A 21,992-nucleotide genomic window follows, 5' to 3' on the forward strand; every position below is an offset into this window, starting at 1 on the left:
TCCTCTACAGCATTCACTTATAGCTATGTCTTCGTGTTGAATCTTTTGAACTAAGTGAATGTGATCGGACCCCAACTTCTCTATGCTTTCTATCTCAAACTCTATCTCTCCAAGTCATATGCATTCTATTGAAACTGTCGAATGTCTTCTCTGCGTCCTTGTCAGCAGAAGATACAGAGACAACCATTAAGTCCGTTTTCAATGCTCATTCCTCCACATGAAATCCGGAGAAGTAGGAACGACCACCCGACAATCCAGGCGTGCGTGGGACGTGGAACAAACCCCAAAATTCCGCATACTGGCCACGTGTTCCTCAGATGCGAATCGCCAGGGGCACCTGTGTAATAGCACAGTGCCGCCCCTGTGCCTATAAATACACACTCACAGCGGTCATTATCTCTTCTTCCACCCTCGCACGAACCCTAGCGCCACCGCTAGCTCTCGACGACGCCGGCGATGAAGCGCTTTGCTGCCGCAACCTCTCTGACGCCGTCTTCACGCTGACCGTAGACATCGTCCTCTCCGCCATCGCCATAGGTGTCCTCCGTCGCCAAGTTGGGGCACGGAAGAGTGAACTGCTCGGCCTCATCTCCCACTCTGCCTAGCAGTTCTCAGTGTGGTAAATAAAACTCCCTTTTTACAGCACCGTTGATCCTATTGATCTGTCACTTTCTACCACAAGCAGTTTCTGTTCACACAAGCTAGATCTCTCTCATACTGCATCTCATAACATGACTAGTATATTCACTTGTGCTTCACAAAGTAGTTAGATTCCTCAGTTGTACTGATCTGTGGGTTCGTACAAATCTGGAACCAACTTCTTATCTATGAGTGAATGTCTTCGCACGATGAGGTCAATGTCTTCTAAACTGATTTATCTTCAAAATCTTCTGAGAATGCATATGACCTCTTCCCCTTCCCTCGCACCTTAATGCTGTCACAGGTACATGTCCGTGGGAGAATCCTTTGGTTCTCATAGTCTGCATTCATTTGCAGAATTCTTACAGCATCACATAAATTCTCCTGAAGCCAGTTCATGTTGGTCCAGCAAGAGAAAGCCTTTGAAGCCGTTGAACGTCTTGAAGCCTTTCAAGTTAAAGTTTATGGCTTCAGAGAAAGCAGCAAGGAAGGGGGGCAGACAATGTCATGGCGGAACATCCAGAGATCTGCCTGATGAACTCGTAGAAATGTATAAGACAGATCCTGAAGAGGATTATAGTCAGCGCAAGACCCGAATCCAATGGATTCGACGCTATTGGGCAGAACAATGGTTCAAATACCGCTTCACAACCCAAGAGTATGCTGAGAAAAGTGCCATCAAAAGACCGTGGGGAGACATCTTATACAAGAATCACTACCCAGGTCCAGAGATGAAGCTATTGCCCAAAGCTTCTATCCATGCATGGTTCGTGGGCCACAGCCTGAAGATGCACATCCGTCGTCACTACTCTGGTGTCGTGATGACAATCTGTTCAAGCGCAACTTCCAGTTTGCCCAAAACTCAGTGAAGCAGAACAAGAAGAAATTTGGGTTAGACTTCAACCCTAGTCCCTCAGCACCAAAGGCAGATGGCACACGAGAAGCAGAACCCAATGTCATCGGTCCTTTCGCCAACCTTGAAGGCCTCATCACCTACATCTTGGTTCAAGGGACTGCAATGAATGAGCCTGCGGCTGACACTGAGTCTGATGACGCGCCTGCAGTGCCGAAGCCAAAGCAGTTGAAGAAGCCAAAAGCTTTAAAGCCAACCCCTTCACCAAAAATCTCAAGGGCGAAGCAATTGGCAACTGCACCTCGTGAAGACAGTGTGCAGTCTGAAGATTTATCACGCGTCTCCAAGCCCCAGAAGGCCAAGATACCTCTGTCTCACACTGGCAAAGAGCTAACAGCTGCTGCCATCCTGCGCAATGACGACATTGATCTGTCAAGTGATGAAGATCTTGCAGATGACGCTCTTGAGCAGCTCATCAAGAGCAAAGAAGAAGTAGAAATCTTCAACGATCTGCCCCTCTTTGATGTCACCATCATCCACAACTTCATTGACGAGTGGTTTGACACGCCAAACATCAGCTTTGAAGATCTGCAGCTACCTATTGGCCTCAGTGTCGCCTTCCAAGGTGCCATTGCTTCAGAACTTGCTATTGCCCAGCGCATTGTTGAACTGAAGCAGAAGATTGACTATGAAAAGGCTCAGTTTAAGAAGCATATGGCCAAGCTCAGCGTGCAAGAAGTGAAGAACTTCAAGACAATGATGCACGAGCTCAAGGAAGCCTTTGTGAAGAAGCGTGCAGAAGCTCAGGGTTCGCGTGAGCGCATGAAGACTCTGGCTGACAGATGTGTGCAAGCCTATAATGAGGCTGAGAAGCGCAAAGCACTTGGGCGTCCTGGCATCGACCCCGGGATGGCCGCAAAGAAGAATAAGAAGCCTGCTACGGCTGAATCTGATGCACCAAGGCAAGAAGCAGTTCCAATTGTCTTCCCAACAAGAATGACTGGCTCGAAGCCAAAGAGCCGGTCAATAGCTTCAGAGCTCAAGAAGACGAGAACTGTTGAGGCTGAAGCAAGGAAGAGGAAACACTCTGAAGCCTCTCCTACTGCCCCACCAAGAAAAAGAGAAAGACCAAGAAAGCTCGGGCTGCTCCCATAGAGCCCTTGTGAAAGTGCGTTATATCGACTAGAGGGGGGGTGAATAGGCGATTTTTATGAAAGTCTTCAAAACGTGAGAGTTATGAAGACAAACAGTGAAGATTTTGCCTATTACTGAGCTGCGGAAGTTAGATTACACTAGGCAAGCCATGGTCAAGTATTCAATAGAGTGAAAGCACGAAGACAAACAGCTGCAGTGTAATAAGGATCAGGTAGGAAGAAGTTATGAAGCCAAACAGATCATACATTCACGTTGTGAAGACAAAAGATAGAGCAAGCATGCAATGGCTTCACAATGAGTAACATTAAGAAAAAGGAAGTGAAGATGAAACCAATGACTCGTTGAAGACAATGATATGTTGGACCAGTTCCAGTTGCTGTGACAACTGTACGTCTGGTTGGAGCGGCTAGGTATTTAAACCTTAGGACACACAGTCCCGGACACCCAGTCCTGAACACACAGTTCAGGACACCAAGTCCTCACCGTATTCTCCTTGAGCTAAGGTCACTTAGTCCTCGCCCAATCACTCTGGTAAGTCTTCAAGGTAGACTCCCAAACCTTCACAAACTTCGTTCACTGGCAATCCACAATGTCTCTTGGATGCTCTGAACGCGACGCCTAACCGTCTGGAGGATTCACAGTCCTCAAGTGTAATAAGTCTTCAGATCACACAGACAAGAAGACTTAAGTGATGCCCAATTTACTCTGGCTTTGGGTGGTTAGGGTTTTTCTCCTTGCTAGGAATTTTCTCTCAAAGGCTTCGAGGTGGGTTGCTCTCAAACGACAAAAGCCGTGCACTGAAATCTGAGCAGCCAGCCGTTTATGGTTGTAGGGGGGGGGCTATTTATAGCCACTTGTCAACCCGACCTGATTTGTCCGAAATGACCCTGGTCACTAAGGAACTGACACGTGTCTCAACAGTCAGATTTCAAACTCTCATGGCAACTTTACTTGGGCTACAAGCAAAGCTGACTTGTCCGGCTCTGGACAAGATTCGCTCTCATTGTCTTCACTCAAAGACATGGGTTTTTGATTTAGGCATCACTTCAGTCATTCTGACTGGTTCTCCTGGACCCCACTTAACAGTGCGGTGGTTCCTATGACTCAACACAAAAGAAAAAGAACTACGAAAGATCTAAATCTTCGAGCTCCATAGGCTTCATAACGTGTCTTCTTTTGTCATAGTCTTCAATGTGAATATCTTCATATACCACCTTTGTCTTCAATGTCTTCATACATTTTTAGGGGTCATCTCTGGTAGTAAAACCGAATCAATGAGGGACTTCTACCTGTGTTATCCTGCAATTCTCACAAACACATTAGTCCCTCAACTAGGTTTGTCATCAATACTCCAAAACCAACTAGGGGAAAGTGTCGAGTGAGGCCGTGTCAGGGTCGACAGGCATCGGATCGGTGGAGCCAACCGACTCCAAGTCCACGGCAGGCTCGCCGGAGACGTGGAGCTGGCCGAGGAGGTTGACGAGGTGGTCGGTGCCCATGTCAGAGGCGAGCTCGTCGGAGATGAGGGTCTTGTCAAGGAGATCGGCGAGGCTGCTCGCCGCACAGATGTTGGTGACGCCTTGTAGCGCGTCATGGAAAGCGCCATCGGGCATGCCGGTCTGGCTACGCTCGTGGGGGAGGAAGAGGGTTCCCGTCCAGAAAAGGTCTCCGGACAACGGTGCACCTGGCCCCACGGTGGGCGCCAAATGTCGGGTGGTAGGTGCGAGATATGCCAATGGGTGGCTTATCATTGTGGGAGCTAATAAGACGTCGCTAGGGCCTGGAAACGGAATGAGGCGAAGACATGCACGCCGGCGAATCTTACCCAGCTTCGGGGCTCTCCATGGAGATAACACCCCTACTGCTGCTCTGCGGGGTCTCCGCATGATCACTAGATGAATAAGTAGCTACACGATGCTCCTTGAGCTGTTTGGCGAGAGGAGGAAGAAGGGCAAGGCTTGCTCTCTTCTCCTCCCTACGTGGTGTCTAAAACTAGCAGGGATCGATCTCTTTTGCATGGATGCCCCGGGGGGTTTATATAGGCCTACCCCCCGGGGGTACAATGGTAATCCGGCTGGGCGCGGGGCCTAGCCATCTGTGTCTACGCTCTCCGGCTTCTGCACCGGCTGCTGGGGCCTGCCGGCTGCCGGCTCCTTGGTCGACAGGCAGGCCCCACTGTCCAGGGCCTTGTCGGCGGCTGGTTACTATTGCTTAATCTTGGTGACGAGGGCTTCGCCGAGGTGGGCATGGCTACAGTGCCGCCGCCCGGCGGGCGATCGCTGTAGCCTCACCGCTTCTTGTCTCCTTAATGGGGCGTCTTCTTCGAGGGAGGTGGCAAGCCAGCTGTGGGAAGCCGGATCTACCTTGGGCCGACTGGGGAGGCCTGGCCGCCTTCGGGTGTCTCTCTGCCCGAAGGGGCCCACCGCCCATGGGCCGCGCCGGCGGTCCGTCGTGGTTGACATCAGGGTCATCGTGGCAACAGTGCCGCGCCGGACGGGTCATGGCCACCCGTACGGCGCACTGTGCCAGGCGTGCTCCGGGATTCGGGGGTGGCAGGCTTCACTGTAGCCACGCCCCGTCACATCGCCGTTATGTGGATGCAGACTTCGAGGGTATGATCTTGACCACTTTATGTGAGCCGGCTTCTTGGAGTCGGCCCTCTCGCGGCTGGCTTCTCGGAGCCGGCCCTCCCGCGGCATTTCTTCATGAGGGCTGAAGTTGGGCCGCCTTCCGATAGCCGGCCTAGAGACAGCCGGCAAGGGGAAGGCAGCCCTGTGTCTTGGATTCTTGAGGGCCGAATCGGCTTGTAATTTTTTCAGAAGGGCCAGGGGGAGCCGGCTAGGCTACCCATGGTTATTTACTCCGACAATTTTCCATAGGGTTAGAGAAGTGACCCGGGGGTGTTGATACATAACGAGGAGGAGTTGTATTCATGTGAGGCGGCTCCATGGTGCGTGGCTGAACTGGTGCACCGGGCGTTGTGACCCGGTTTGCATCTGGCGGGTTGCTCCCCCCAGCTCCGGGTGTATGGAACAGGTTCCTCGGATCCAGCTTTAGAGGCAGACGCGACTGAGTTTTTTGATGCCTCCTCCTCATGACCTCGTTTGATGCATTAAGATCCACCAAGAGCCGGAAGGTTTCTGCTTGAAGCTGCTGAGCACGAGCATCCAAAGTTGCTCGTTCTGCTGCCATCCGGGTTTCCTCCGCGACTAGATTTTCCTTAGCTTGCACCATCTCCTCCCGCACACGTGCCAGCTCTGTGTCATGTTGGGCTTTATCCGCCGGCTCTACCACAACGGTTAATAGAGTCGTCAACTTATCCATGAGGTCCATTAGAACCTGAGCCGGGGGGCGCGTGGGGTCTCCTGAACCGGCTGCTGCCGACCCAGTAGCTACTGCTGCGGTGGAATTCTGTCCGGGCTGCATCCTCGCCATGAAGACTCCGACCCAATTCGGCGGCTCAAGGGGGTCCGGAATACTGCTGCCATCGGAACAGCCCCCGAGCATGCCGTCTTGTAGTTGGTACAACGAATCCGTCTCACTTGTTGATGATGTAGTGTCAGAGCAGATGGTCGTCTCCCCGCCTTCCATCGATCCTTCAGAGTATTCACCGCCATGGATGCATCCCACGAAGGCATGCTTCACGACAGATTGAACACGGGCGGACCCGACGCGCTGAGCCGTTTCGATGAGGTTGGTGTGGACGTTCGGCTCAGGGCCTGACTCACCGATCCGACCGATGAAGACATGAATTCCGCCGAAGGGGACCCGGTACCCGTACTCGATCGAGCCGGCCTCGGGGCCCCAGCCTTCGTCGTCGACGTAGAGTTTGCCGCGAGGACTCTTGGTCATCCGGCCCACAGCGTATCCCTTGAGCCCTTCGAAGTTGCCCTTCAAGAACTCAAATCCACCGTGCGCTGGCCCCACGGTGGGTGGCAACTGTCATGGAGTTGACACGACAGATGTCCTAGAGTAAGGACTTAGTCGTAGGGCCATTGCACTAGGAAGCTTAAAGGGGTTGATTGGGACAAAGGACACACAAGAGAGTTTTATACTAGTTCGGCCCCTTACGATGAAGGTAAAAGCCTACGTCTAGTTGGGATTGGTATTGCTGAGGTTTCGATCTCCAAGAGGCTCAACTCGCCGGCTCGGTTATCGGCTTGGTTGTTTCTTGCCCTAAACCGCCACCAGGTCGTCCCCTTATATATACGGGTTGATGCCTCGTGTAGTACAGAGTCCCGGCCGGCTCATAATTGTGTCCGGCTCGGTGACTTCCTTTACATGCCTTTCTTGTACAAGTATTTCCTTACATACGGCGGTTTACAGTATCAGGCCTTAAGCCGGCCCCAGGCCTTTGGGCCTTCTATACATTTAGTAAACTATCATCTTGAATGTTTATCGGGCTTCTTCTGTAACCCGCCATCAGAGCTGACCCGGCCCCTCCTGGGCGGGTCATACTGGTAGTAATATCCCCAACATTGTTGGAACATGGATATTTGTTGGGATATCACAATATCTCTTATTTAAGTAATGCATCTATATACTTGGTAAAGGGTGGTAGGCTCGGCCTTATGCCTGGTGTTTTGTTCCACTCTTGCCGCCCTAGTTTCCATCATACCGGTGTTATGTTCCTTGATTTTGCGTTCCTTACACGGTTGGGTTATAATGGGAACCCCTTGACAGTTCGCCTTGAATAAAACTCCTCCAGCAAGGCCCAACATTGGTTTTACCATTTGCCACCTAGCCTTTTTCTTCCCTTGGGTCGGCCAACCCAAGGGTCATCTTTATTTTAACCCCCCCGGGCCAGTGCTTCTCTAAGTGTTGGTCCAACCTGAGCGATGTCTGGCACCCCTTGGGCAACCAGGGTTTATGCCAACCCGACATCTTGCTCATCCGGTGTGCCCTGAGAACGAGATATGTGCAGCTCCTATCAGGATTTGTCGGCACATCTGGGTGGCTTTGCTGGTCTTGTTTTACCATTGTCGAAATGTCTTGTAACCGGGATTCCAAGCCTGGTCGGGTCTTCCTGGGACAAGGAATATCCTTTGTTGACCGTGAGAGCTTGTGATGGGCTAAGTTGGGACATCCCTACAGGGATTTGAACTTTCGAAAGCCGTGCCCGCAGTTATGGGCATATGGGAATTTGTTAATGTCCGGTTGTAGAAAACTTGACACTTAACTTAATTAAAATGCATCAACCGCGTGTGTAGCCATGATGGTCTCTTCTCGGCGGGGTCCGGGAAGTGAACACGGTGTTGGAGTTATGCTTGAACGTAAGTAGTCTAGGATCACTTCTTGATCATAGTTTCTCGACCGTGCCTTTGCCTTCTCTTCTCACTCTCATTTGCGTATGTTAGCCACCATATATGCTAGTGCTTGTTGCAGCTCCACTTCATACCTTTTACCCTACCTATGAGATTAAATAGTCTTGATCGCGAGAGTGTGAGATTGCTGAGTCCCCATGACTCACAAATTACTTCCAAAACCAGATGCAGGGACCGATGATACCACTCCAGGAGTTTCGACTGAGCTCAAGTGGGAGTTCGATGAGGACTCAGGATGATACTACGTTTCCTTTCCAGACGATCAGTAGTGGTGCCCAGTTGGGGCGATCGGGGACTTTGTTGCATTTGGGGTTGTCTTTATTTTGGTTCCGTAGTCGGACCTTGATTGTATCTGGATGAATGTAATGTTATTTATGCTATTGTGTGACATGGCAAGTGTAAGCCAACTATGTACCTCTTTTCCTTATTCATTACATGGGTTGTTGTGAAGATTACCTCACTTGCGACATTGCTTACAATGCGGTTATGCCTCTAAGTCATGCTTCGACACGTGGGGGATATAGCCGCATTGTGGGCGTTACACGTTCATTCATCGATGATCCGCTTTCCTCTCTTTGTCTCTCGCCTCGCTCTTCCTCTCTTGTGAGCTAGATATATACCACGACCATCGAATCCTCCCTGTCGTTGGTCCAACCGGTGCCAATGAGCATGATGTATTCGCCTTGCATCTCAAAGGGTTTGGGATTGTACCTCTTCACAGCGGAGGCTTGTATGCAGTGGCGGATTGTGCTCCTTTCTCTCATATGTGGTAGTTTAGATCTGATCTACCACCTATCCTCACCCTGACTGTCTTGGTGATCATCTAAAGCAGGAGGATCTACTCACATCACTGACCTCCTAGAGCAGCACCGCCGCCTTGCTCTCAGCATCACGGGATGTACATCTAAAATGGGTGGAGTTGCTCCAGTTGCTGGAGCAGAGAGAGAGAGAGATAGAGAAATGCGGCCCTATGCCACCTGACAGTGATGATGTGGCCAAAACCATGTCACATAAGGTCAAAACTAGGTTTGATAAGGAAATACCATTGTCAGGGACTAACTATACATGTTATTAAGAGTTGAGGGAAGAAGGCTGTGTTGGGGAACGTAGCATAAATTCAAAATTTTCCTACGTGTCACCAAGATCTATCTATGGAGAAACCAGCAACAAGGGGAAGGAGAGTGCATCTACATACCCTTGTAGATCGCTAAGTGGAAGCGTTCAAGTGAACGGGGTTGAAGGAGTCGTACTCGTCGTGATTCAAATCACCGATGATCCTAGCGCCGAACGGACGGCACCTCCGTGTTCAACACACGTACGGAACGGAGACGTCTCCCACGCCTTGATCCAGCAAGGAGGAGGGAGAGGTTGATGGAGATCCAGCAGCACGACGGCGTGGTGGAAGTAGCGGGATTCCAACAGGGCTTCGCTAAGCGCTGCGGGAGGAGGGAGATGTGTCACGGGAGGGAGAGGGAGGCGCCAGGCCTTAGGTATGGTTGCTCCTCCTTTTCCCCACTATATATAGGGCCAAGGGAGAGGGGGGAGGCGCAGCCCTTGCCCCTTCCTCCAAGGAAGGGTGCGGCCAAGGGGAGGAGGAGTTCATCCTCCCCAAGGCACCTCGGAGTGCCTTCCCCCTTTAGGACTCTCCCCTTTTCCTCTCTCTTGGCGCATGGGCCTCTTGGGGCTGGTGCCCTTGGCCCATATAGGCCAAGGCGCACCCCCTACAGCCCATGTGGCCCCCGGGGGCAGGTGGCCCCACCCGGTGGACCCCCGGGACCCTTCCGGTGGTCCCGGTACAATACTGGTGACCCCGAAACTTGTCCCGATGGCCGAAATAGCACTTCCAATATATAATTCTTTACCTCTGGACCATTCCGGAACTCCTCGTGACGTTCGGGATCTCATCCGGGACTCCGAACAACTTTCGGGTTACCGCATACTAATACCTCTATAACCCTAGCGTCACCGAACCTTAAGTGTGTAGACCCTACGGGTTCGGGAGACATGCAGACATGACCGAGATGACTCTCCGGTCAATAACCAACAGCGGGATCTGGATACCCATGTTGGCTCCCACATGTTCCACGATGATCTCATCGGATGAACCACGATGTCAAGGACTTAATCAATCCCGTATGCAATTCCCTTTGTCTATCGGTACGATACTTGCCCGAGATTCGATCGTTGGTATCTCGATACCTTGTTCAATCTCGTTACCGGCAAGTCTCTTTTACTCGTTCCGTAACACATCATCCCATGATCAACTCCTTGATCACATTGTGCACATTATGATGATGTCCTATCGAGTGGGCCCAGAGATACCTCTCCGTTTACACGGAGTGACAAATCCCAGTCTTGATTCGTGCCAACCCAACAGACACTTTCGGAGATACCCGTAGTGTACCTTTATAGCCACCCAGTTACGTTGTGACGTTTGGCACACCCAAAGCACTCCTACGGTATCCGGGAGTTGCACAATCTCATGGTCTAAGGAAATGATACTTGACATTAGAAAAGCTTTAGCATACGAACTACATGATCTTGTGCTAGGCTTAGGATTGGGTCTTTGTCCATCACATCATTCTTCTAATGATGTGATCCCGTTATCAATGACATCCAATGTCCATGGTCAGGAAACCATAACCATCTATTGATCAACGAGCTAGTCAACTAGAGGCTTACTAGGGACATGGTGTTGTCTATGTATCCACACATGTATTTGAGTTTCCTATCAATACAATTCCAGCTTGGATAATAAACGATTATCATGAACAAGGAAATATAATAATAATCAATTTATTATTGCCTCTAGGGCATATTTCCAACAGTCTCCCACTTGCACTAGAGTCAATAATCTAGTTCACATCGATATGTGATTAACACTCAAGGTCACATCCCCATGTGACTAACACCCAAAGAGTTCTGGGTTTGATCATGTTATGCTTGTGAGAGAGGTTACAGTCAACGGGTCTGAACCTTTCAGATCTGTGTGTGCTTCGCAAATCTCTATGTCATCTTGCAGATGCAGCTACTACGCTATATTTGGAGCCATTTCAAATAACTGTTCTACTTGGAGCTATTCTAAATTGTTGCTCCATTATACGTATCCGGTATCTCTAATCAGAGCTATCCGGATAGGTGTTAAGCTTGCATCGGCGTAACCCTTTACGACGAACTCTTTTACCACCTCCATAACCGAGAAAATTCCTTAGTCCACTAGTTACTAAGGATAACTTTGACCGATGTCTGTGATCCATTCTTGGATCACTCTTGTACCCCTTGACTAACTCATGGCAAGGCACACTTCAGGTGCGGTACACAGCATAGCATACTGTAGAGAGCCTATGATAAAAGCATAGGGGATGACCTTCATCCTTCCTCTTTCTTCTGCCGTGGTCGAGCTTTAAGTCTTAACTTCATACCTTACAACTCAGGCAAGAACTCCTTCTTTGACTGATCCATCTTGAACACCTTCAAGATCAAGTCAAGGTATGTGCTCATTTGAAAGTACCATTAAGCATTTTGATCTATCCTTATAGATCTTGATGCTCAATGTTCAAGCAGCTTAATCCAGGCTTTCCATTGAAAAACACTTTCCAAATAACCCTATATGCTTTCCAGAAATTCTACATCATTTCTGATCAACAATATGTCAACATATACTTATCAGAAATTCTATAGTGCTCCCACTCACTTCTTTGGAAATACAAGTTTCTCATAAACTTTGTATACACCCAAAATCTTTGATCATCATCAAAGCATACATTCCAACTCCAAGATGCTTACTCCAGTCCCTAGAAGGATTGCTGGAGCTTTGCATACTTATTAGCATCTTTCAGGATTGACAAAACCTTCCGGTTGTATCACATACAACCTTTCCTCAAGAAAATCGTCGAGGAAACAATGTTTTTTACATCCTATCTGCAAGATTTCATAAATAATGCAGTAATCGCTAATATAATTCCAACAGACTCTTAGCATCGCTACGAGTGAGAAATTCTCATCGTAGTCAACTCCTTGAACTTGTCGGAAAACATCTTAACGACAAGTCGAGCTTTCTTAATGGTGACATTTACCATCATTGTCTGTCTTCCTTTTAAAATCCATCTGTACTCAATAGCATTACGACCATCGAGCCGTTCTGCCAAAGTCTACACTTTGTTTTCATACATGGATCCTCTCTCGGATTTTATGGCCTCGAGCCATTTATCGGAATCTGGGCCCACCATCGCTTCTCCATAGCTCGTAGGTTCATTGTTGTCTAGCAACATGACTTCCAAGACAAGATTACGTACCACTCTGAAGTAGTACGCATCCTTGTCATCTACGAGGTTTGGGAGTGACTTGATCTGAAGTTTCATGATCACTATCATAAGCTTCCACTTCAATTGGTGTAGGTGCCACATGAACAACTCCCTGTGCCCCGCCACACACTAGTTGAAGAGACGGTTCAATAACCTCATCAAGTATCCACCATCCTCCCACTCAAATCTTTTGAGAGAAACTTTTCCTCGAGAAAGGACCCGATTCTAGAAACAATCCCTTATTGCTTTCGGATCTGAGACAGGAGGTATATCCAACTGTTTTTGGGTGTCCTATGAAGATGCATTTATCCCCTTTGGGTTCGAGCTTATCATCCTAAAACTTTTTTCACATAAGCGTCGCAGCCCCAAACTTTTAAGAAACGACAACTCAGGTTTCTCCAAACCATAGTTCAAACAGTTTCGTCTCAACGGAATTACGTGGTGCCCTATTAAAGTGAGTGCGGTTGTCTCTAATGCCTAACCCATAAACTATCATGGTAATTCGATAAGAGACATCATGGTATGCATCATATCCAATAGGGTGCATTTATGATGTTCGGACACACCATCACACTATGGTGTTCCAGGCTGTATTAGTTGTGAAACAATTTCCACAATGTCTTAATTCTGTGCCAAACTCGTAATTCAGATATTCATCTCCATGATCATATCATAGATATTTTATCCTCTTGTCACGACGATCTTTGAACTTACCCTGAAATTACTTGAACCTTTCAATAATTCAGACTCGTGATTCATCAAGTAAATATACTCAACATTTACTCAAATCATCTATGAAGTAAGAACATAACGATATCCACTACATGCCTCAGCACTCATTGGACTGCACACATCAAAATGTATTACTTCCAACAAGTTGCTTTCTAGTTCCATTTTACTAAAAACGAGGCTTTCCGTCATCTTGCCCATGTGGTATGATTTGCATGTCTCGAGTGATTCAAAATCAAGTGAGTCCAAATGGTCCATTTGCATGGAGTTTCTTCATGCATATACACCAATAAACATGGTTCGCATGCCTCAAACCTTTCAAAAACGAGTGAGCCCAAAGATCCATCGACATGGAGCTTCTTCATGCGTTTTATACCGATATGACTTACGTGGCAGTGCCACAAGTAGGTGGTACTATCATTACTATCTTTTGGCATGAACATGTGTATCACTACGATCGAGATTCAATAAACCATTCATTTTAGGTGTAAGACCATTGAAGGTATTATTCAAATAAACAGACTAACCATTATTCTCCTTAAATGAATAACCGTATTGCGATAGACGTAATCCAATCATGTCTATGCTCAACGCAAACACCAATCTCGATGGTAGAGGGAGCGCACGATATTTGATCAATCATGGAAATACTTCCAACACATATCGTCATCTCACCTTTTGGCTAGTCTCCGTTTATTCTGTAGCCTTTTGTTTCGAGTTACTAACAGTTAGCAACCGAACCGGTATCTAATACCCTGGTGCTACTAGGAGTACTAGTAAAGTACACACCAACACAATGTATATCCAATATACTTCTATCGACCTTGCCAGCCTTCTCATCTACCAAGTATCTAGGGCAATTCTGCTCCAGTGGCTGTTCCCCTTATTACAGAAGCACTTAGTCTCGGGTTTGGGTTTAACCTTGGGTTTCTTCACTAGAGCAGCAGCTGAATTGCCGTTTCATGAAGTATCCCTTCTTGCCCTTGCCCTCCTTGAAACTAGTGGTTTCACAAACCATCAACAATTGATGCTCCTTCTTGATTTCTACTTTTGTGGTGTCAAACATCGCGAATATCTCAAGGATCATCATATATGTCCCTGATATATTGTAGTTCATCACGAAGCTCTAGCAGCTTGGTGGTAATGACTTTGGAGAACTATCACCATTTCATTTGGAAGATCAACTCCCACTTGATTCAAGCGATTGTTGTACTCAGACAATCTGAGCACAAGCTCAACAATTGAGCTTTTCTCCCTTAGTTTGCAGGCTAAGAAAATCGTCGGAGGTCTTATACCTCTTGACGTGGGCACGAGCCTGAAATCCCAATTTCAGCCCTCGAAACATCTCATATGTTTCGCGACGTTTCAAAACGTCTTCGGTGCCTCAACTCTAAGCCGTTTAACTGAACTATCACGTAGTTATCAAAAATGTGTATGTCAGATGTTCGCAACATCCACAGACGACGTTCGAGGTTCAGCACACTGAGCAGTGCATTAAGGACATAAGCCTTCTATGAAGCAATGAGGACAATCCTCAGTTTACGGACCTAGTCCGCATAATTGCTACTATCAACTTTCAACTAAATTTTCTCTAGGAACATAACGAAATAGTAGAACTGAAGCGCGAGCTACGACATAATTTGCAAAGATCTTTTGACTATGTTCAGGATAATTAAGTTCATCTTATGAACTCCCACTCAGATAGACATCCCTCTAGTCATCTAAGTGATTACATGATCCGAGTCAACTAGGCCGTGTCCGATCATCACGTGAGACGGACTAGTCAACGTCGGTGAACATCTTCATGTTGATCGTATCTTCTATACGACTCATGCTCGACCTTTCGGTCTTCTGTGTTCCGAGGCCATGTCTATACACATGCTAGGCTCGTCAAGTCAACCTAAGTGTTTGCATGTGTAAATCTGTCTTACACCCGTTGTATGTGAACGTTTGGATCAAACACCCGATCATCACGTGGTGCATTGAAACAACGAACTGTCGCAACGGTGCACAGTTACGGGGAACACTTTCTTGAAATTTTTAATGAGGGATCATCTTATTTACTACCGTCATTCTAAGCAAATAATATGTATAAACATGATAAACATCACATGCAACCAAATAGTGACATGATATGGCCAATATCACTTTGCTCCTTTTGATCTCCATCTTCGGGGCTCCATGATCATCATCGTCACCGGCATGACACCATGATCTCCATCATCATGATCTCCATCATCGTGTCTTCTTGAAGTTGTCACGTCATCTATTACTTCTACTACTACAGCTAACGGTTAGTAATAAAGTAAAATAATTACATGACGTTTATGTTGACACGCAGGTCATAAATAAATTAAGACAACTCCTATGGATCCTGCCGGTTGTCATACTCATCGACATGCAAGTCGTGATTCCTATTACAAGAACATGATCAGTCTCATACATCACATATATCATTCATCACATCCTTTTGGCCATATCACATCACATAGCATACCCTGCAAAAACAAGTTAGACGTCCTCTAATTGTTGTTTGCATGTTTTACGTGGCTGCTATGGGTTTCTAGCAAGAACGTTTCTTACCTACGCAAAGACCACAATGTGATATGCCAATTGCTATTTACCCTTCATAAGGACCCTTTTCATCGAATCCGATCCGACTAAAGTGGGAGAGACAGACACCCGCCAGCCACCTTATGCAACTAGTGCATGTATGTCGATGGAACCAGTCTCACGTAAAAGTACGTGTAAGGTCGGTCCGGGCCGCTTCATCCCACGATGCCGCCGAATCAAGATTGGACTAGTAACGGTAAGCATATTTAACAAAATCAACGCCCACAACTACTTTGTGTTCTACTCGTGCAAAGAAACTATGCATAGACCTAGCTCATGATGCCCTGTTGGGGAATGTAGCATAAATTCAAAATTTTCCTACGTGTCACCAAGATCTATCTATGGAGAAACCAGCAACGAGGGGAAGGAGAGTGCATCTACATACCCTTGTAGATCGCTAAGCGGAAGCGTTCAAGTGAACGGGGTTGAAGGAGTCGTACTCGTCGTGATTCAAATCACCGATGATCCTAGCGCCGAACGGACGGCACCTCCGCGTTCAACACACGTACGGAACGGAGACGTCTCCCACGCCTTGATCCAGCAAGGAGGAGGGAGAGGTTGATGGAGATCCAGCAGCACGACGGCGTGGTGGAAGTAGCGGGATTCCAATAGGGCTTCGCTAAGCGCTGCGGGAGGAGGGAGATGTGTCACGGGAGGGAGAGGGAGGCGCCAGGCCTTAGGTATGGTTGCTCCTCCTTTTCCCCACTATATATAGGGCCAAGGGAGAGGGGGGAGGCGCAGCCCTTGCCCCTTCCTCCAAGGAAGGGTGCGGCCAAGGGGAGGAGGAGTCCATCCTCCCCAAGGCACCTCGGAGGTGCCTTCCCCCTTTAGGACTCTCCCCTTTTCCTCTCTCTTGGCGCATGGGCCTCTTGGGGCTGGTGCCCTTGGCCCATATAGGCCAAGGCGCACCCCCTACAGCCCATGTGGCCCCCAGGGGCAGGTGGCCCCACCCGGTGGACCCCCGGGACCCTTCCGGTGGTCCCGATACAATACTGGTGACCCGAAACTTGTCCCGATGGCCGAAATAGAACTTCCTATATATAATTCTTTACCTCCGGACCATTCCGGAACTCCTCGTGACGTTCGGGATCTCATCCAGGACTCCGAACAACTTTCGGGTTACCGCATACTAATACCTCTATAACCCTAGCGTCACCGAACCTTAAGTGTGTAGACCCTACGGGTTCGGGAGACATGCAGACATGACCGAGATGACTCTCCGGTCAATAACCAACAGCGGGATCTGGATACCCATGTTGGCCCCACATGTTCCACAATGATCTCATCGGATGAACCACGATGTCAAGGACTTAATCAATCCCGTATGCAATTCCCTTTGTCTATCGGTATGATACTTGCCCGAGATTCGATCGTTGGTATCTCGATACCTTGTTCAATCTCGTTACCGGCAAGTCTCTTTTACTCGTTCCGTAACACATCATCCCATGATCAACTCCTTGATCACATTGTGCACATTATGATGATGTCCTACCGAGTGGGCCCAGAGATACCTCTCCGTTTACACGGAGTGACAAATCCCAGTCTTGATTCGTGCCAACCCAACAGACACTTTCGGAGATACCCGTAGTGTACCTTTATAGCCACCCAGTTACGTTGTGATGTTTGGCACACCCAAAGCACTCCTACGGTATCCGGGAGTTGCACAATCTCATGGTCTAAGGAAATGCTACTTGACATTAGAAAAGCTTTAGCATACGAACTACATGATCTTGTGCTAGGCTTAGGATTGGGTCTTTGTCCATCACATCATTCTTCTAATGATGTGATCCCGTTATCAGTGACATCCAATGTCCATGGTCAGGAAACCATAACCACCTATTGATCAACGAGCTAGTCAACTAGAGGCTTACTAGGGACATGGTGTGGTCTATGTATCCACACATGTATTTGAGTTTCCTATCAATACAATTCCAGCATGGATAATAAACGATTATCATGAACAAGGAAATATAATAATAATCAATTTATATTGCCTCTAGGGCATATTTCCAACAGGCTGCACCAGAAAAATTTGAAGGACGAAAGCCACATTTGACGATAAATTGAGGGACGAAAAATGCACTCTTCTTACCCCGAGCATACCCTAGGTCGGGCTTGGAAAGGCCCTACTGAAAATGCCACACCCTGGCCCAAAAGAAGTTATTTTTGTATTTAAAATTATGTACTACGATGATTTTTGGAATCAAATAATAGAAGATTATACATATGTTTTCAAGAAACACAAAAAATCATACTGTTCTCCATATCTACGGATGGGGCTATTATCTATGTTAAGACACCATCTCTTTATATCATTTGCTCACTCATGCGCTTGTTCTCTCTTTGCGTGAGTGGCGCTTTTCCTCTAGATGCTACAAATAGAGTAGTGGTAAGATCACCTTATTTAGGGTTGCTTTGATTCAAAGAAGTTTCATATAATTTTTTGGAAGATCTAGATTATTATTTTTCTACAGATGTCATTTGATTTATTGGAATGGAAATACTTACGAAAAAAATATAAGGTTTGATTTGCACATTATTTTGGAGGAAATATTTCATCTACCCAACCCTTAGTTTTTCTTCGACAAAGGGAATATATTAATATCGCGGAGTGGTTTTCCCTTGAAGAGGAAAGGGTGATGCAGCAAAGTAGCATAAGTATTTCCCTCAGTTTTTGAGAACCAAGGTATCAATCTAGTAGGAGGCCACACACAAGTCCCTTGTACCTACACAAACAAATAAAAACCTCGCAACCACCATGATAAAGGGGTTGTCAATCCCTTCACGGCCACTTACGAGAGTGAGATCTGATAGAGATGATAAGATAATATTTTTGGTATTTTCAGGATAAAGATTAAAAGTAAAGATTGCAAAGTAAAAGGTAATAGAAATAGCTTGTTAACGGAAGATTAATATAATGGAGAATAGACCCGGGGGCCATAGGTTTCACTAGTGGCTTCTCTCAGGATAGCATAAGTATTACGGTGGGTGAACAAATTACTGTCGAGCAATTGATAGAAAAGCGAATAATTATGAGAATATCTAGGCATGATCATGTATATAGGCATCACGTCCGTGACAAGTAGACCAACTTCTGCCTGCATCTACTACTATTACTCCACACATCGACCGCTATCCAGCAAGCATCTAGAGCATTAAGTTCATAAGAACAGAGTAACGCATTAGGTAAGATGACATGATGCAGAGGGATAAACTCAAGCAATATGATATAAACCCCATCTTTTTATCCTTGATGGCAACAATACAATATGTGTCGTTTCCCTTTCTGTCACTCGGATCGAGCACCGCAAGATTGAACCCAAATCTAAGCACTTCTACCATTCCAAGAAAGATCAATCTAGTAGGCCAAACCAAACTAATAATTCAAAGAGACTTGCAAAGATAAACCAATCATACATAAAAGATTTCAGAGAAGAATCAAATATTGTTCATAGATAGACTTGAGCATAAACCCACAATTCATTGGATCTCGACAAACACACCGCAAAAAGAGTTACATCAAATAGATCTTCAAGAAGATCGAGGAGAACTTTGTATTGAGATCCAAAGAGAGAGAAGAAGCCATCTAGCTAATAACTATGGACCCGAAGGTCTGAAGTAAACTACTGACACATCATCAGAGAGGCCATGGAGTTGATGTAGAGGCCCTCCGTGATTGATGGCCCCCTCCGGCGGAGCTCCGGAAAAGGCCCCAAGATGGGATCTCTTGGGTACAGAAGGTTGCAGTGGTGGAAATAGGGTTTCGTGGTGCTCCTGGATGTTTTCAGGGTATATGGGTATATATAGGAGGAAGAAGTAGGTCGGTTGAGCCACGAGGGGCCCACGAGGGGGGAGGACGCGCCCAGGGGGTAGGCGCGCCCCCGGCCTCATGGACTCCTCGTTTGTTTCTTGACGTCCACTCCAAGTCCTCCGGATCACGTTTGTTCCAAAAATAACTCTCCCGAAGGTTTCATTCCGTTTGGATTCCGTTTGATATTCCTTTTCTGTGAAACACTGAAATAGGCAAAAAAAAACAACAATTTGCACTGGGCCTTGGGTTAGTAGGTTAGTCCCAAAAATAATATAAAAGTGTAAAATAAAGCCCATTAACATCCAAAACAGATAATATAATAGCATGGAACAATAAAAAATTATAGATACGTTGGAGACGTATCACGGAGATACCAATTACACCGGGCCACTGCAACAACGCAATATCCTAAAGATATTACGGATGCACACAGCCAAAAGACAATGAGAAAAAAATCATTTTTCCTTTGTTTTTCTTACATTAAACACTCTTTTGATCCAAATTCATGTGGCTTTCTATTCCTCTAGGGTTCAAGAGGACATGCCATTCTAATCATCTTCTTTTCCTATTCCAGCATTTATGTGTAAGTCTATAAATCAAAGATGCCTTATATAAGAGACAAATGTCGGTTGCTAGCTAAACATTTGAGCCGTAGTGACTGCTACTTCTAGCTTGCGTTAGTTTTTCTCTTGAAGAGGAAAGAGTGACCAAGTAGGAGATACAAGCAAGTCTTCAATCTATGCACCTACACAAACAATCAAACACTTGCACCCAACACATAAAGGGGTTGTCAATCCCTTCAGGGTCACTTGCAAAGGTGAGATCTGATAGAAATAGATATAAAAAATTACTAAAGCGTAAAACAAAATAAAAATAAATAAATTGCAGCAAGGTATTTTTCGGGTTTTTGGTTTATAGATATGACAGCCGGTTCATCTTCAATCCCAACTTCACGGCGGCTTTCATGTTGCTGCTTTTTCAAATGAAAGTTGGGATCCAAGTGAGCTAAAGGGTTAGAAAACCTTACTTTACGGATCACTCGTCGAACTTTGGGTCTTGGTAAGGGCTCTGAGTTGGAGGAAAAAATAGTTACCTCAGCTTCCCCGGCCTGACTGGCCCCAGTGTCATCCTGGTAAGGATCAGTGTCAATAAGATTGTTAAAAAATTGGCCAAGGGAATCAAGAGCTACCTCCGAGTCAGATGTGTCATCAAGTTTCATCAAATCTTCAACAATGGTTTTCTTTTTCTTCTTCGATCTCCGGGTCGTTTTCTTAGCGTTCATGGCGGCGAGTTTCGCCTTCTTGGCAGCTTCGTGATCATATTTCACTTTCCAAAAGTCAGAATTGGCCTACAAAGACAAGAGGAAGGATCAGTGATAAACAATACGGCTGGACAAAATACAAAGGAAAAAAAAGATCAGAATATCCTTACTTCTGGTACCGGGTTAAGTTTATAGAAGGGATTTAACCCAACAATACTGCAATCTTCATACTTCCCATTCACCAAAAGGTTTGACATTGAGACAATGTCTTCCTCGGTTAGTTGAACCGGGGTATGACGGAGAGAGTCGTCCGGGCCTCCAGCATATTCATACATCAATTTTGAACGACGGCTTAATGGAATAACCCGCCATGAGATCCAACAGCGGGTCAGATCAACTCCGGTTAAACCGTTCCCCAACAAAGCATTGATTCTTCTGATAAATGGAAGCAGCTTCTTGCGTTCAACAACGGTAAGTTTATCTGGCAGTGCGAACTTGGAGTCAAGACGATCAGGGCGGTAACCCGACACTGGCTTCTCGTTGGCTGGTGAGATGTCCTGACAGTAAAACCAAGTTTGGTTCCAGTCCTTTGGGTGACTTGGTAAAACTATGAGGGGGAAGACAGCACCCTGCCGGCGCTGAATTGAGATGCCTCCAAGCTCTAAGCTAAGGCTGTTGGTGCACTCATTCTGCCGGTTCAGATAGAAGTATTCTCTAAATAGTTCCACAGTCGGCTCTTGCTGAAGATATACCTCACAGAGCACTTGGAAGTTACAAATATTGGATATGGAATTGGGCCCAATGTCCTGAGGATGGAGTTTGAAAAAGTGAAGAACTTCTCTGAAAAACTTTGAACCGGGCGGTGAGAAGCCACGGTTCATGTGGTCAGTAAAGACGATCACTTCGCCGTCTTTTGGATTGGGTCGTTCTTCTTCCGAGTAAGGAGCACGATAAGACATGATGCTTTTTGAGGGAAGAAACCCAATGAGGAAGAACTCTTTTAAACGATCCTCAGTTATGGTTGAGGGGACCCAATTACAGATGGTGGGTGTCTTTGACGGCATGATGTGCAAGGAACTGAAAAAGAAATAACAACATGCCAGTTCAGTTCACGGTCAGGTTAACAGTTAAAGGTTGAAGATGTAAAACAAGTAATAGCGGCTTAACTAAGGGCTAATGACATATAAGGAAAAGAAAGCCGGAGCTGTAAGCCGCCATGACTACAAATTTTCTCAGAAAGAAGATTCAGCTAAGTGTTGGCATAAACAAGTTTTACCAAGCTGTCATTATTATTTTGGATCAA

Source organism: Triticum aestivum, chromosome 2A (assembly GCF_018294505.1).
Source record: "Triticum aestivum cultivar Chinese Spring chromosome 2A, IWGSC CS RefSeq v2.1, whole genome shotgun sequence".
NCBI classification, from domain to species: domain Eukaryota; kingdom Viridiplantae; phylum Streptophyta; class Magnoliopsida; order Poales; family Poaceae; genus Triticum; species Triticum aestivum.